General features: G+C 33.3%; 1 long non-coding RNA gene across 1 annotated transcript; it reads right to left on the reverse strand.

Moving 5' to 3' along the window:
• Positions 1 to 2,385: 2,385 nt before the first annotated feature.
• Positions 2,386 to 12,122, reverse strand: LOC148620988 (uncharacterized). The gene is made up of 3 exons (XR_015920833.1): positions 12,028 to 12,122; positions 3,513 to 3,683; positions 2,386 to 2,604 (listed from the first exon to the last, which is right to left on the reverse strand). It is a non-coding gene; the product is annotated as an uncharacterized LOC148620988 (long non-coding RNA).
• Between the last annotated feature and the right edge of the window lie 3,079 nt (positions 12,123 to 15,201).

The following is a 15,201-nucleotide window of genomic DNA, read 5'->3' on the forward strand; positions in this document are numbered from 1 at the left end:
TTTTGACGGTTCAACAAATCCCTGGTGTAGCATTCTTCCTATTTCCTTCTTCTCTATTTTTCTCCTTCCGATTGGCAGTCGTCTTGGCCTCTGTCCAATGGGTTCTGCATTTTCAGTATTTATCCTGTGCGTCTTATGCCATCTAATGCTTTAGAGAAGACATCTTGACATCCTGTATTGAGTCGCCAAAGTTTTCTTAAAGGGACGAACATTAGATTCTTAGGGGATGGGGGTCTGGCAGATTTTGAAAATAAATAATCTTTCTCTGATTGTGTAGAAAATAAATAATCTGACCTCACCATACCTGAATAATCTGAATTTGCAAACTGCTAGAAAATAAATATTCTAACCTTGGCCAGTGAATTCTAAATAAATATTCTGATCTTGGCTAGTAAATTGAAAATAAATATTCTGACATGGGTAAAACCTTTAAAAAATTGGCTCGCTAACCTCGCCATAATTTCAAAAATTAGGAAAGTATACATGTTTAAATACTCCACAAGTTTTATACAACACCTTGATAGTCTCCATTGTCAACATTGAATACAAAGTACATAAATGACTTTACTGGGGTAATGTGTAATTGTAGATTTCATTCATATACGCAGAGATGCGAATCTGTCCCCTAAAAAATCCCTCGCAACATTTCCCGCTAAATTTGGGACACATTTCAGGTCAAGGAATGCCACATGTCGAATATAGTTGAGAATATGCCTTGTATTATAGAGAATGAACTTCATTTGATATTGTCTTTAATGATGAACATAAAAAGTAACACATGCTTTGCGATAGAACCAAAACCACATATTTTGATAACTCCGATATGCACATTAAAAAATAGACTCTTTTATCAGTATGGAAAATAACTAATCTAGCCAAGGTCATGATGAAAATAAATAATCTGACTTTCACCAGGTTGGAAATAAAATTTCTGACCTGAAAAAATTCGCCCGCCCAAATAAGAATCTAATGGTCGTCCCCTAATGTGTTGAGCTTCAGCAATATTTTCTCAAACAGATCGTTAGTGTAAAATTATTTGTTAGTTATGACGTCACAATATTTTGGACTTGAGATAAACACTTCCATGTAGTTACAAATATGTAGGAATTTGTAAATATTTCTCATATTTTGTTAAAAATAATTCCAAATCATCTTCCAAATATGCAGAAGAAGATGTTTTCAAAATAATGGAATTTTTTATCGACAACATATTTGTCCAGTGTGGTTGACGCGTTTTTCAATAAACAGTCTTTATTCCAATGGTAACAATTTGTGCTCCTCTACTTGCTGACCTATTCCTTCACTCTTGTGAGGCTGACTTTTTAGCTGATTTGATCCATCCAAAAGAAAGAACATCGTTCAGCTTGATCATTTAGTCTCAGTTTCCGCTATACAGATGACGTTTTATCGTTAAACAATCCTAGTTTCGGGGATTTGATACATCGCATCTACCCCCAAAGAACTTGAGATAAATTATACTACAGACACTTTGAAGTCCAGCCTCATATCTTGACCTACATTTAGAGATTGACGGTAAAGGAAAATTATTGACCAAACTATACGACAAACGCGATGCCTTTTTATTCCGTATTTTCAACTTTCCTTTTAATCGTGGCAACAACCCTCCATGACCTGCATATGGAGTTTTCTTATCACGACTCATACGTTATGCCAGAGCATGTCGTAACTATCCATCTGCACCATGAAAACTGATTTGTTCAACGTGTCGTAGTTTTCCTCATTCGTCTACCCTGGACTTGACTGTTTATGACCAACTCGGTGGGTGTTTGTAGAAAAGCAGAGGACGCTTACCCTCACGATGCATCTGGTCCATGCTCCCTGTTTTTAGTACAGCCCGAGTTGCTCATTTACTTGTGTTACTTTATATGTATTAATTTGGTTATTTTTTTTTTTTTATTTTTTTTTTTGGTTTTGTTTGCTTGTTTGTTTGTTTTTTTTTTGTTTTTTTTTGTTTTTTTTTTTGTGTATGCGTCTGTTTTCTATGTCTGGTCTTTGTGCCTGGATTACATTATTTTGATTTCCGCTAGAATTCTGGTTCCCTTGATTACTCTTATAGAAAAAAAAACGAACTGATGAATAACGGATCCACCTCCCCAAAAGAGAAACTATACCAAATTCGCCTTTTAATCGAACTGTTACTCGAAATTTAACTCGAGTTCGATGTGTAACTCGATAAATGACCCCAAAAATAACTTAACGGGTTGTACATAAATTCAACTCGAACTCGAAATGTAACTCAAACTCACCCCCCACCCCCCGAACAAGCAGCACATGTTTATGGATTGCTACATATGATAACTGGATACGTTTGTAGGTGAAATGTAGGAGTACAAAAATAACGATGTGTACAGCTAATGAATGGTTTTACGACTGAAGAGCGCTCAGCTTGTTGAAAAAGTTCTTCATAATTTTCACGACTATTTCAATGCTAAATACATTTATTTTAGTCCATTAGGTTTTTCTGTCTCCCTCGGGTATTGAGTCGAACTCATGCAACAGGTGGTGGTGACGGAACTCCATTAGCCAAAATCATATCACCGAATTTTCTCGGATATAACAGCAATAGTAATAAAAAAACCAATTCTGCAAAAGACAAGGTATACTCATCTTTAATATCCTTTGGGCCACAAGAACGTGAAGAATGTTCTTCAAATTTTGTGTTTAGGGTTTATAGTATGTGAATAACCCCGTGCACCCCCACTCATCATACAAAATATGATTTTTATCTACCCTTATACTTCCCATTTATGAATCCTTTTTTCGTCAAAAATAAACCAAAGCATTTTTGTATTTTTTGGCTACTTTTTATGCCTTGTTGAAGCAAAAATCCATTTTTTATGATTTTTTTTATTCGCCGAACTACTACTTTCTACAAACCGAAGTAAATTGACATATATAAGTATCAACATAGCCTAACAGTTGCGGTTTTGGAGTAAAGTGAAAAAATGAACCCCTACCCCACGGAAAACCACTAATTGTTGACAGAACCCCTAGAGTATTTATGACTTATTAGGTATTATTATACAAAAAGCAGTGTTTCATCGAATGATCCCAGTGTAATAAATTTCGATAATTCACACTGTGAAATAAATTCGGTAATTTCACTTCCGGACTTTCTTCCGCCAAAACGTAACAATTTTGATATCAACCGCCAATCACCGAATTTAAAATTCATGTTGAAAATATCGGTAAATTATGAAGAAAATCTTTATAATAAATAGGATAATCAATAGGTTTCGTGAATAACCAAAACATGATCACTCGTGCCAAAAACATTTAGGCATTCAAGTGGTTTTTTATGTTTTATGGTTTTTAGGTATTGGAGTTTCCCCCCGCTTTCTTAATGTTCCCTGCCTTATTGTTCGCTAGCTTGATCGGGCGTATTATTCGCTGGCTTTTTGTTCGCTAGCGTGAGCTTGGTATTCACAACTGAGATAATGACGTACCCAACATACCTGATCAATTCATAAAGAAATAACATAATAGTTTACCATAAGGAATATCATCGTGCGGTATGTATTTAAATCTTTTTCGCCCCATGAAGTATGTGTACGACTGGGAAGTCACTGTGGTCACAAGAACAGACAGGCAAAGCAATAATAGGATCTTCATGGCTGGAATTACTTTAATTTTCAAGCTCTGCCAATGAGTGGAATCAGACTCTAAAATAAATTAAACAAACATCAAATACTAAATTAAAGGAATTAGCCCTGATACCTGTTCACTCTATTACTTTTCCGCTTTGTATTGATATTCCATGCAGGTACACGTATATGGTTTGAGCGAGAATATCTTATCCACTTATCAGGGCGTGAATACATTGTAGCTGTGGCAACAAGAATGAGACATACATGTATACTCAAGTATACACATGATTCTCCCTCCTGAACTTGCTGAGGAAAGGAAAGGTGGTATACCAGGTTATTAACTTACCTTTGTAAACCAATGAAAAACGTAGAATTTTATATAAAGTATAATATATTACTCTAATATCATCTTTAATTAGGTAACTATTCAGTATGTTTGTTACTGTTGTAATAACTGTAAACGTGGCAGCTACACTTGCACAGTACGTTGTATAAGAGTAATCAAGGGAACCAAGGTTACAGCGGTAATCAAAAGAATGTAATCCAGTGACAAAGACCAGACATGGAATGGAAAACAGACATACACAACAAAGAACATAAAGGAACTAAAATCATAAATAAAAAGTAACAAAGGCAAATGAACAACTCGGATTCCACTAAAAACTGGGAGCTTGGACCAGGTGCACCGGTAGGGTAAGCGTCTTCTGCTTTTCTAGAAACACCCGCCGAGTTGCTCATAAAAAGTCAAGTCCGGGGTAGACAAACGAGGAAAGGAAAATTATGACCCGTTGAATAAATCAGTTTTCATGGTGCAGATGGATACACCATAACGATCCACGAGTTCATGATGACGACCATAAAACTTCTGTAGTGATGACTTCAATCTTGTAGCAACATAACCCTGTTCCAGAAGCCTATTTGTTAGAGTTCTAGCGCGATACAAAAAAGTCTGCGTAGTTTCGGCAAGCTCTGGCATAACGTATAAGCTGTAAAACGCAGTATTTTCCGACCTTTGCAGAACTATGATGAATAAAAATAACAATACACAGCAGTGCAGTTTTCGTGGTCGAGATAATAGTGTTTTTCATAGGGTCTGTTAGTGTAGTTAACAGTCAATAACTAATATTCATTTTCGTAGCTACTATCTTTCAACCCTCTTTAAGTGGGAAAATTTCTTTAAAATTGTGCAGAATTTTTATCTTGGGGGAAATAAGCAAATGATAGCCTTTACAAAATTTCTAGATCGGACCCCTTTTCTGGGTCCACACCTGGGTTTCTGCAATTGGAAATCTTTAGTCTTTATGCACTCTCTGTCTGCCTAGAGAAGTAGCACGGACATCATTACCATAATTAAGATTAATTAAATGGGCATTTTGATTTATGATTAGACGATAAAACAGCACAGAATGGGCATGGAAATAAGCCTCTTCGGAATTGTTATGAATACATGTATCTGGCACATGAAGAAAAGGACGCAGAAATTTTGTTATACATTATTCAAGTATTTATACCTCATAACCTACAGAAATATCCAACAAAGTGTTTGTAAAGGTTGCTTTTTAAGATATCGATAGGGTCAAATTTAGTTGAAATGCACTGGAAAAATGCAGGAAAAATTTCCCACACTTTTTCCTATATAAACATGCAGTAAAAAAAAACAGCTGTCACAGGAACTTCAGGACAAATTTAAATAGCTTTTTGGTTGTTTTCTTAATGTATTGAATAGAGTTGAGACAAAAAAGACTAAATTGAGAAAAATGATGTGCCAACGAATACGAATATTTTATTTCTCTAAAACTATAATATAGTTACAGAGACTATATATAACATGATACAAACATTTACTTTACTATAATGTGCGAAAAAGTATTAACCTGGAGGACTGACTTTCACATAAATTTACATAGTTTTTTTCTAAAACTACTAGATTTGTAAATTGAAATAATATTTCAGATTTGTAGGTGCTAGGTCTATAATAGTAAAATACAGGTAAATAATTCTTTCTCTCATTTAGTAAAGTTTCACATGTAAAAAAATAATGATATTCATCACCAATGTCACCAGAATTACAAAGATTGTAGTTTCCATCATTTCTTAATATACTCTGCCATCTTCCTGTTTCAACAGGTAGTTGATGACTATCGAATCTAACATATTAAATGACAGCACTGATAAATACTTTTCAAAAATATAAATCTGATTTAAATATTCGGTAGCAGAGAGTTTCGGAGAAATTCTAAACAATTGAGAAACATGTTTGTTTGTACTGGTCAATAAGACGACTTTTAATGCTTTTACATATCCATTAGACGGCTATTTGTGATATTCAAACATTTGAAAACCCACAGCGGTGAAAAATTTCCTTAAGGAAGTTAATCTATATTGTACCATATCCATAGTTACTGAGATAAATAGATTGAATATAGAAAGACTGATAACAAAGTTTTTTGTCTTTACCATTTCTGATGCGAGCCCAGTAATTGACCATTCTCATCTTCACATTAATTGATATTAGATGTCTCCCAAAATCCGCATACACAATGTGACTGGGAGTTTACTGTTTTCGATTGAAATCATCCAGCAGTACTTTAAAATCATTTGTTCTAAAATATCTAAGTTTCATAACCCCACACGTCTTATCCATATAATAAAACTGGCATAACTATCTTATCAAACAGATCAATTTGGCACTCTATAGGCAGCTGATTTTTCTTTATTTAGTACCAAACATGGCTTTTAAGTAGCTTTTTCTCTCAAATATTTTCTAGTATATGAAAAGGATCCACGTCTACTAAAAATACACCTAAATATTTATATTCTTTAACAACTTCTATTTCCTTTCCATCCATAAAAAGTTTCTATCTATAACTTGAAAAAATAAGAATCTTAGTCTTTTTGATATTAACCTTTAGCTCAATTGTTTTTACAATATATAACAAATTCATTCAACACGTGTTATAAGTCATTTTCAGCTAGTTACACAGTGTTATCAGCATATAATAATAAAAACAGTTAATTTCAAATATACATCTAATTCAATTTCCAATTCTGAGGATAATGAATTCAAGCCAACTATATTTTGTGATTCCAAAAAAAAAAAAGGGTATACAAATTTATTTTAAAATATTGAAAATAAAGGCAGGAGAAATATTTTCCCCTTGTCTGACACCTATTTGGCATGGAAAAGTCAGATTTCTTCTTGTTGTGAATAATTCTTGATTTCACATTGTCCTAATAATTTTTGGATGACTCTAACAAATTTTCATCAATGTTATGTTCGAGTAGCTTACGAATCATTGCATATTCTAGCAAAAGACAACAGTTCATCAACCATACATGAAACAATGTTTTGTCTATAATTGTTCATCTTCTCACGATTCCATTTGCTAGTTTTGACATCGTCGAAACTATGAAAATGATCAGGGTTAGTGTTTCTAATATCATTTACATTAAGTGATAAAGAAATTAGACAATGGATATCAGGGTATAATTTACAAAAAAAATGTAAAACGTCAAAAGTTTGCGCCACAGCAAAAACATAAAAACTATGCACTGCATATGGTATGATCAACTACGATCTCATTTTCACTAGTGGCAGTACCTACTCTATCTCCTGCGTATCTGCCATTCATTATAAACATGTTAAATTATTCTTACAGAAATCTATCAATTTTCTATCAAATGAATTTGTATGTGCATCTACACTTTGCCTTTGTCTTGTAGCATTTAAATCATCTGTGACATATACATCACATAGGTCATTTTCATCAATAAAAATTCCTAGTTCGATATCATCATTTTCTACCTCATTATAACCTGTCAAAGTGGCTGAGCGGCAATTGAAGTTTCCTAATAAACAAAATAAATCAATTTTTTACTCAGTTCATATAATTCTGATTCAATTTCTTATAGGGTTACTCGAAACATAGCGTGTGTATTCTGGTGAAACGTATACATAGGACCAAACAGAATGGGGATGTCAAAATTTAAAATTTTACCCTCAATGCTAAACCAATATAATTAAGGGCAATCAATTTCAATAGCTTTAAACACTATAAGTACTCTTTTTTCAAACCAAATATTATTCCACTTCTATTTTTAAAATAAGAAAAAAAAAACAAAGTCATCTACAGAATTTCATCTAAATCATCAAGCTTTGTTTCAGAAAAACTAAATTAAATCATACTTAGTAATAATACTTCTGAATTCTGGATACAAAAGTTTTGACTTAAACCCACATGCATTAATTGCCACAACATTGAAAGTTTTATTTCCAAAAGAAAATGAATTGTTGTCACTCGTTTCATTTTCGTGAAAGTCTGTTCTGCTGTAGTAATTACAATCAATACTCGTCTGATCTTCTAATCCTCCACGAAAATCCTATCTCCGTCTACCACGTACCACGGCGACCTGCTTGACGGTTAAATTTGTTTAGGTCAACGGTTTGTTTTAGGTCGCGCACCTTTACTCTCGTAACGCTTAAAATCTTCTCTGTCATTTTTGTTTTCATTGGCATCATCTGGCATGAACATTACTCTACCATCTATAAACAGTCTGTCTCATTTGTTCTTATCATTCTCTGTTGCCTCTTTATAGTAAGGCAATAGCAGTTTTCGTTTGTCGTTTATTTCTTTTGGAAACTGTTCTTGAAGCCCATAATTTGTGAATTATAACTCTTTTGCACATATTCATACAGCTTCAAGATCTTTGAAGTTCTGGAAACGACAGACGATTGGGCGGGCAATTGCCTGATTCTTACACATACTGGTACTTAAAATCATACTATACCAGATTGTAAATAGTTCATATGGATACCCAGAAATCACCCAAAATGTTTTATAAAAAATTTTGCGGCGGAACTATCAAATTATACGCACTCTTGCAGTAGAACCAACACGGCTGTGGCAGTCTCCGCCTCGCGGTACATGTAGCTCGGTAAACTACCACTCTGGTAAATTACCATACTACCTAAAATATCTCACATGACAAAGAATATCTAAAGATATTTTTAAAAACGGGTTACCATGAGCACATCTGGAAAAGTAGTAGCATCATAAAAACTTCAGAAGTAAAAAGTTGGTTCTATCACATTTATTAAACAAATCCTCTTTTTCACCCAGATTTTCTTTCCAGCATTCTCCCAAGTCAGGGTTTATAGTCCATCTTCAAGGTGGACTCAAAACTCTGACTTCGGAGGATGTCTTCCCAGTGACAGTTTAAATAAATCATCTGTAACAGTTGCAAGTTTATAAGACTATAAAAATGCCATGTGGTATCCTTAGTTTATCTTATCCGCTCAGATTTCTCAATTTATTTGTCGAAAAACAGGAGTGTGTAAATTTTACTATTCGTTTTCATGTAAATCAACTAGTACAAATGTAACTCGTGCAAGTTTTTAAAAAGTTTCCTAGCTTCACCAGGAACTACACAAAATCGCAAATTTTCCATTTACGGGTGTGTAATGCTACTTCTAATGCTCTTTGTCAACATTCAAATCACTGAATCAAGGAGTTCTTTAATTTTGAAAAATGAATAAGTATGGACGGCTTTAGATTACCGGATTTTTCGTAGATATACGCATAACCATAACTAAAGGACCGCTGGTAATTAACTTTTAACTCGAAAACTTTTTAACGTTTACATCCTGCTGTTAATGTTGAACTCATCCAAAAGTCAAAATTTTATGTATGTGTTTAAGGAAATTACTATTGCGGGAATCTAGTTGAGTTATAATATCTGGTTTCATTATGTTCCATGTCGGAATGAAGGGCATTAAATGGAATCTTTACCAATGAAACAAATTAAGCAATTGTGTTCTAAATTCTTAAATCGCCAATATGTAAGTTCACTTGTTCTAGACATATTATTTGGTGAAAACTCCAACTTACTTACTTAAATTACCTATTGGCATATTTTCAGTGAAGACTGTGCATGTATATAAAATATGAATTGTGCAAGTATACAAAATGTGAATTATAAAATTTCGGTTTTGAGATGATTTTGATATTTTCTGATTATACCCCTTTGAACTATCGGCAACCCATTTTTTTTTATCCTATTCCATATTGCACTACATGTGTTGACAACATTAATACACCAGGTCTTAGAAGTCCGATTCAGGAGTATACAACACGACAACATTGACAATCCCATCAAGTCCGATTCAGGAGTATACAACACGACAACATTGACAATCCCATCAAGTCCGATTCAGGAGTATACAACACGACAACATTGACAATCCCATCAAGTCCGATTCAGGAGTATACAACACGATAACATTGACAATCCCATCAAGTCCGATTAAAAGTTTCTAATAATGTCTCGCAGCCCCTTGAAAGGTTTCCGAATTCTGAAATTGTGAAATTAAATGACTCTCTATGTATCCTTTGAGCTACATTCAATCACGGTGTCTCCTTTTTCGCATATATAAACATCTGATTTGAAAAGATCCAATTCCGATAAACTGTAAATCGATTTACAACTACATGATGTACATTACGTTGTTAAGGTAATAGAACATGTTTGTCAAACAAGTGTAACACGTGTGTATTCAATTTAAATAGCCGGAGAGGATAAGACATTAATGTTCTTTTAAGGGGGTAGACCTAGGATAAGGGTCATAACTCTTGAAATCAGTGATATGTTTGTACTACATGTACATGTACATGTATATTCAATTTCACTAAAGCATATCAAGTTTTCATTTGAAATAGAATGAAATCAATCCAAGTTTCTTTGATTTTTCATGAGATTGATGTAAAATGCTGAATACATTCATTACGACAACGTTCCAATTGCAAGGATTTGAAAGTGTTGTGTCCCTTACCCTAGGTCTTCCTCAAATAAGGTCAATATATTACCATAATGAGTCACAGCATATGCTGAGAGACGGCTTTCGAATTTGAGATCTCCTTAATCTCTGATTTAATTTACTTTCAAATATATCAGACCGACATAACACATAAAGAACACTTAGTTCCTGTAGCTGAGGGTGGCATACTAGATTCCACACTATTTTGATAATGAAAGGCATTGTCATGTCAATGAAGACAGTTTAAACCTTACAAACTCCTTAATTCATGTGTTTATATAAAAAAAGTATGTGCATACAATGAAAAAATATTATTTTGTAAGCATAAATGCATTGTGGGAAACATAATTATTTTTCAATACGTTTGATAAGGGGGCTGGTGAGTTGGGGAATGGGGATAGTGTGAAGAGCTGTTTTTTTTTTACTGTCGGAAGTCCGTTTAGTTAATATCGTATAAGTGCCATATAGCTGTGTACGTAATGTACTTCAGTTGCCTGATGTGTAGTATAGTTGTAGTCTTCTTAAAAAAAAAGTCATTTAAACTTCGGACAGGGGACCCAAGTCAGACAAGTTCATAATTTCTATTTTCTGTTGAATTTCATTTATATATGTACTTCTGCATTTTATGGTCTGTTGCTTGACCTAAAGGGTGTAATTATATTATATTAATTGCGTGTTCTCTATATTATTGAAAGATTTTTATACCTTAATAATGGGTTTCTTACATTACCTTTTGCCAAAAAATTTTAAAAGGATTTTAGAGTTCACAAATGTACAATTTAGCAATAAAACTGAATACCTAAATCTGTAGCTTGAGCTAACGAATAATACATTTGAAAAGGTTTATCGATAAATTTCCCTCCGCTGACTCTGATGTCAGGAGAAAGTAGTACGGTGCGTAAATCCACTGTGCGTGATTGTTTCACTGTGTACTTACTTTGGGACATCGAGGGAAGTATAAACTTCGATTACACGACTTATATGTTTATTATAATTCCAATTTATCTATACGAGTACGGAGTATTGAATAGTTTAGCAGGAAATATTATACATTGTACTATATTAGACTTATTAATTTTACCTCTTCACATTTTACATCACCGAATTTATTTACGAGGTGGCTAGGATCAAATATGAAGGATTAAAAATATTCAAGAAATAAATGAGAGGACAGGCCATGAGAAAAAAATAAAAAGCGCGGTCTATCATTGTCCAAATAAATTTTTGGATTTATTTTTTCCAAAAATTGACCGAAAAAAAAATGTAGGGGTTATATTTTCTCAAAATTAAAAGGCAGGATAGAAAATTTTATCCTAGCCCTCATAGAAAATCGAATGGCTGCTACCGTGATCGGTGTCAATGTAACACGTTCTATATTTTTGTGATTTTCTCTCTAGTCGACATGTATGTTATCCATACACGAGATATAAATCTTCAATGTTGTTATTAATCCCCTTTTAAGATACGGAATGTACATTTATATTAGACATGAATTATGAGTTGTGATTTGTTGCATAAAAAAGGAAAAGGGTACCTAAAATATCAAACATATAGAATTATTTGTAGAAAGCAATAACCAAAAACACACACTAAAAAAGAGCTTACCAGAAATGGACGAACTCTCGAACCACCAGACTTGTCACGCTGTATATTTGATGGTCATTTTCCACAGAGTTACCAAATTGTTTCTTCAACCTAACTTGGGGGTAAATCATTAATAATATCGACTGACAGTTAAAGACACGAAAGTTGATAGGTTATTGCAAATTATGATAAAAATGTAGAAAATACAGCTTGTAAGCTTAACTGGATCGAAGGTTAATGTGAGTGTCGTCAGTTATCTTCCGTTGTCTTTAGCCTGGCGTCTGTTGTTAACATTTTGTGTGACGTTACGTACGTTTTGGGCGTCACATTCGACTGAACCGGAGATGGTTATGAATACTGAAATATTACTATTAGAATTTGGGGTTATCAAAGGCAATATGGATATTAAAATGTTCGAGAATGGTTGTTGTTTTAGGATTACAATCATAAATATTTCATAGATGACATTAGTTGTGGAAGGAAAGCACTATTCGATCACAAGAACGTCCATTTTCATATGTGGACGGTTAACATCAGGAAATCATTATGCTTGATTCCCATTTCACCAATATATCTAAGTGTTTCTTGACGTATTTTGATAATACAAACTTTTTTGGAAAGAGCTGTTTGTGCTGCAGTTATGACGTAATGATAAGACCAAAGCGTATTACAGTATCACAAATGTCTTCCCTTTGATGTGGTTTTGTTAAAAGTCTTTCTGTCCGCATTTCAATTATGACACAAATCTGTTTATTTTTTCGACGTTGGCCTTTGGTTACTTTCTTGCTAACGGTTGAAAAATATAACAACGAATAGTAAGTATTATTTACCTAAGTAAATTCTCGCTTAAAGGACAGTATAAATATTCAGAACATCACGTTTATTCTAAACAATATTGAGTTTTATTGTCTAATAGTTGATAAATACGCGCGTATGTTGTGATATCACATTGTCTTTTTTCCCGACGTTTTTTACACGTTGCTTGCTACCCGGTCTTTATCAAAAGCTTTTTTGTCGTTATATTTGAGTTTCAATAAGTATGAAATTTTGAAATTTACATGTATATATGCTGCAGAAAAAAAATGGTATGTATCTGAACACGTATCTAAGGGCATCATTTTGTCTGTGTCTAACCAAATTGTCACAACATCTTAAATGTGTATATTTTATTTATTCACGCATACACCATGCGAAATTCGAACGAGTTGTTCAAAAAGGCAAATGGTGTTGAATCGATTTCTTCATATAATTAACCGTGTCTAACAAAAAATGAGAAGAAAACAGAAAAAGGAAAGCACCCCACCCTGCGCTCTCTCCTGTCTGTTCATATGCAATGTTGTCTTGTTGAAATCAAATTTTTTAGTCGTTGCCCAATTTTGACCCCCATTACCTTGAAAACGGAAAAAAAATCTGCTGTACATTTGTTTACCCGTATTAAATAAGGGCCATATTAAAAAATAGAATAATTAAAATAAACAAAAAACAAACAATCTACATGGGTTTCAATAAAACACCTATTTTTATCCTTTTTGGCCCCCTCTTCTAAAACGGCAGGGGTCACAAAGTCCAAAATAAATAGGAATATTCTTATTTGTTAATAAAATAATATCAACGTTTAATTCGGAAGGGAACAACTCGTCTACCACAACTAAATTAAAGTTGTCGCACGGGAACGAAGTGTGTGTTCCCAGACGACGACGACGCCGACTACGACGACTGCGCCATAACATTATACGACCGCAATTTTTTTGCGGTCGTATAATAAAAACCTGAGATTTTGCTTTCAAATTTTCTTCTAAGAGGGAGATTTACCAAGGTTTTGTTTTCTCGAAATGTCTTATGTTTAGCAACAGACCTTTTAAAATTCCTCACTTAAACAAACACTTAGCCTACTAATTAGAGTGAAATTATACACTTGACTTTTTTACATATTAAAATAAAAAAAAAATGTTACCCTGTCAATTAATCGACAATTTTCAAAATTGTTTTTACCACAGCTTTGAAATTATATAAATACATGAATTATTTCTTCTTTAAAATGATATAAATAATTTTGCTAAATATGGTGTTACATTACCTATGCCAAGGAAGTTTTATTTTCTTTTATCTACGTGTGGAAATATCTGAAGTAATCACAAGTCATGTATATATAATCATAAAGTAATTACGATTACTTTGACAAAATAATCACATGTACTCGATTACATTTTAAATTATGAGTAATCATGATGTAATTGATTACAGTTTTTACCCCATGTATACATGATGTTATCGATTAAATTTGAAAGTAATCAATACCATTCATGTTAGTATATGTAACTCTAAGTGTTTTTTTTCTTCTAAATGTTGTTTAAGCTTTAATAATGACCTACTAGTCGTCAGAATCCAAGGGAAAATATGGCCACAATCTTTTTTGTAAAGATCTTTCCATTTCTCTGAAGTTAAAATCTCGTTTTTAAAATACATGCATCTATGTATTCAATAACCCCTTCCTCTTACAGGTAACTTTATAACACCTGCCTCATATCAGGGACTTTATATAACATATATCTGCTCAAATAAAGTGGAAGACAAGCCTCACTTTTTTACTTCAATGTCCATGATATAATCACCTGAGAAAAAACATAAAATAAATTATTCTTTTCATATCCCTTTTCCATCAATATATCAAAAGTTTCTTGAATCCTGATAATCTAAAAGGAGTAAACTCTCTTAGTCTTCATTTAAAAGAGGCTTTTTTGTGGTCCTACATGTATGACCTATATATATGACAAATGTAGGACGGAAAGTCACAGGACAAAAAGTCACGGACAAAAAGTCACGGACGAAAAGTCACAGGATAAAAAGTCACAGTGGAAATTGAGGACAAAAAGTCACAAATCATAAAATGTTGATAATTTTTAAGGTAAATATGAAATAGAAATATTTTTTTTTTATTTTTGGGGGGATTAATTTTTAGTTTTGTATTTTTTTTTCAAATAGTTTTTTTTTCAATTATGTTTGGAGTGTCTACAAAGCCACTATGGAATGCAACCCAAGAACCAACAACATCTGCGAATGTTGGAATAACAAGTTCTACACACTGGTTGATACGTCTCATCCTAGTATTTGGACCGTCCTAAAGTGGTTTCAGCGTGAGCAGTCTACTGTAACAACGATCGTTCTCCAAGACGCAATCGGTACACAGCCAGCAAA

This window comes from Perna viridis, chromosome 3 (genome assembly GCF_037379345.1).
Source record: "Perna viridis isolate PV_CMFRI_1.1 ecotype Kerala chromosome 3, ASM3737934v1, whole genome shotgun sequence".
Lineage (NCBI taxonomy): Eukaryota > Metazoa > Mollusca > Bivalvia > Mytilida > Mytilidae > Perna > Perna viridis.